The sequence below is a fragment of the Gavialis gangeticus genome, unplaced genomic scaffold (genome assembly GCF_001723915.1).
Source record: "Gavialis gangeticus isolate Ggan-Ray unplaced genomic scaffold, GavGan_comp1, whole genome shotgun sequence".
Classification (NCBI taxonomy): Eukaryota; Metazoa; Chordata; order Crocodylia; family Gavialidae; genus Gavialis; species Gavialis gangeticus.
The window spans coordinates 2644213-2647523 of NW_017729012.1; the positions used below are offsets into that span (position 1 = coordinate 2644213).

A 3311-nucleotide genomic window follows, 5' to 3' on the forward strand; every position below is an offset into this window, starting at 1 on the left:
TTTTTTTTTTTTTTTTTTAAGTACTAGAAATACTATGGAGGCCTGCCCTGGATGCAATGTGGCAATACTTGAATCACCAAGATCTACACAAGCAAATTGACAAGTTACTCGCATTGTTTCCTGGCCTCTCTAAAATGCCTCAATGCCTTATAAAAGCCTCTTCCCAGAGTCTACTGTGAACAATTTAAAAGTATACCTTGCTATTTTTCTCCTTCCCACCAAGCCTCCTCCCCATCTTAGCTGAGGTTTCCAGGAGACAACTCAAGGAGTAGCTGTGCTCCTAACAGATGTTGGGAACCCTGCTCAAACAGCATTTTAGCCTTTTCCTCCTATGTGTCGTCCCCATCCCAGGCTGTTCCTTGGTGAGAATTCACCGAGTAACCCTTGTCCACATTTTCCACGCACATGGGGAGAGCATAGGGAGATGCACTTCTTTAATATTGTAGCTTTTGACAGATAATTTTAGATCTTTACAGAAGAAGTCTTGGAAGCAAGTTTCCCCATCTCAAATCATGCCTCCAAATGCAAAAAGGAACGTTGATCCTCAATAGCAATGACCACTGAGAAATCTAGCTCCTTTGGCACAAAAAAATATTCCTTGTCTCTTCCTTTTGGGCACACAAGATAAGAAGCGCTTCATTCAGCATTCATTTCTCGTCTGGCAGTTGCAGGATAGTAGGAAAAATGGTCTTATGGAGCTATATTTCAACTAGCTGTTGTGAATCTTTCTTTAGCAATAGCTAGGATGAAAAACAACAAATCCCAACTCTACCACCTGCCAGCTGTAGCGAGGGATTTGATTCACTTTGAGGGTGGCTGCAAAAGCATACCCTAAATAGATGATTACTGGAGACTCCCATCTTTATTGACAATGCTACAAAGTACAGGGTGACACTCAAACCCTTAGAGCTCCATGGGTCACTTTACAGTTTCATAATCTGGATCTGGACCAGCGTGTGTTCTCACCCATTACATTAGTCATAATCCTAACATACTGTCAACAACTGAAGTATCCCAAGACTGAACAGACAGACCAGAAACAGATCTGAATCACAGAAACAGAATAGTGCTGAACAGCTAGGACATGAACCTGTCACTGAGTCGGGATTAGGGATTAGCTTTCTTGCTTTAACCAATTACCATATCTCAGATTTTTGTCGTGGCTACAAAGAGAGGTGGCCTAAGCAACCCAGTTTAAACAAGGCAGGCAGAGTACTTAAGACAAATACCGACTGCCAACACAACAAGAGTGAATGTCAACCTGAAGAAGGAAAGATAGGCAACAGCAATACAGCTACTCCTCGCTTAATGGAAAATGTGACTAAGCGAATCCACTTACATCTCGGTAGTTACCTACTAGCAGGCAGCGGCCAAACAACATTATAACCCAACACCGTGCAACTTTAAACAAGTATGCTCTCTACAAATCAGCGATGTAATAATGAAACAACTTTAAGCAGGACAACACATTAAGTGCAGTCAGAAGTAAATTGGGGAAAAATTCTGAACAGGACAAAGGAAATGGGGTGACATCTATCCTTAAACTGTACAGACATTGGAGTAGTACAACCCAGAAACTTTACTGGCTTTAGAGTGAATATTTTCCATCTTGTAGTTTTTAGTGGGCATAATTAAATTCTAGAAAACCATGTAGGCACCCCCCCATTCCAATTTACTGGAAGTACAGAGCAGCAATACAATTATAGCATTTAGCAGGGGGGTTATGTAGATTCCCCCCAATACTGAAGTAAAGTTGCTATGCACATAGCCTCTTTCTAAAGGGACAAAATATTAAAGATGGTTGGATGTGGACATTTGAATTATTCAGTAACCAGCAAAGATTGAGTTCTCTATTTCTTCAGTGAGACCTTTCATCAACAACTCTTCAAAAGCTTTGCGTTTTGAGATTGACTACTAATGTCAAAAACCTTTTCTGTCCAGAGTTTGCCTCAGGTTTGGAATTAGTTCCCTGCGTAGGATATCTGGACTGATAGCTGCAACAGCCACACTGTACTTGCTGGCCTATATATTGGGGAAGGAGTAAAGAGTTTACATAGCACTGATGAGGCAGTGATCCTGCTGAGAGTGATCCATCTTCCTCACAGATAATACTTTTATTAGGAGGGAGTTGTAATAAGATGCTTTTTGATCTAGAAATCAAGATCTCTCTGTGCCCGAAGCCAAGGCAATCCTGCAACTCGCAAAAAGCCATATAAAATTAACACAAATTTGATTTTCTTCCCTCTCCCTTAAGACTAGTAACCAGATTGCCTACCATATTTAGGTCTCGTTTCTAACCTTTGGGAAGAAAAAGACTTAATTAGGTTGATGGATAAGTTTGATAACGGAATGTTATTATCGTTCTTAACTAGTTGGAATTCCATACTTTATTATAATTATTTGTAGCGATTTATTAGATACCAAGTGCAATTTAGGGAAATTAAATTTGATACCCTCAACTTAAGTATTTTGAAAAATAGAAGAAATTAATGAATAAGAATATACTACTTTACGTTGTTTGGTCACCTTGAAGGATAATTTTCAGAGTCACTAAGCATGGACATCAATATGCAGAAAGCTCATAAAAAAAGGTATCGCCTGCCCACTGTTGACTCCAATTATCTTCTGACTAGTCTTATGTATATAAACACAGCATTGATTTCAATACAGATTCCCTACCCACAAGAGACGCCTAGGAAATGGGAAAGAGTAGGGATCTCTGCACTTCAAAATGACATGTATAAAATTCAAAGGTTTGGTCAAGTAATCATACAAAAACTAAAATCTGGAAAAAAATTTAAAGGAAAAAAATCTGTTTCTGTAGCAACTGATCAGTAAAACTTGTAAATTTAAGGAAGCAATTGCCATTAAGCGCCAATAAGCAAAAACAAAACAAAATACACCATAGCAAGTTCATCTCTGTTGCAATCCCAAATCAATGGGCAAGTACACAAGCACTTAGGGGTATGCGAAACAGGCCCTGTTCGATTCAGATTCGGCCTGAATCAGGGACAGCGATTCGATTAGTTGATTCAGATCACTGTTCCCGATTCGATTCGATGCCGATTCAGAGAACCAGCAATTCAGCCATAGACACAGCTTTAAATGTTTTTTCTACATGCCTCAAGGTACTGGGCACAGCTCGTGAATGCTGTAATGCTGGGGCGGATGCAGTGTCCCACAGGAACGCCCCCCCCACCCCCAGTGTGCTCTTGGCAGTATTTCTGGTCCAATTCTGGGTCTGCTGGGGGGACCCCCAGCACCCCCCAGCTCAGCAATTGGCTGCAGAAGGACTCCAAGTGCCCCCCCCC

General features: G+C 40.8%; 1 protein-coding gene across 1 annotated transcript in view; it reads right to left on the minus strand.

Annotated features, from left to right (window-relative positions):
• The window catches only part of PAFAH1B1 (platelet activating factor acetylhydrolase 1b regulatory subunit 1), a 45964-nt gene that overhangs the window by 24495 nt on the left and 18158 nt on the right, over positions 1-3311 (minus strand). The gene's annotated exons all lie outside the window — the stretch shown is intronic.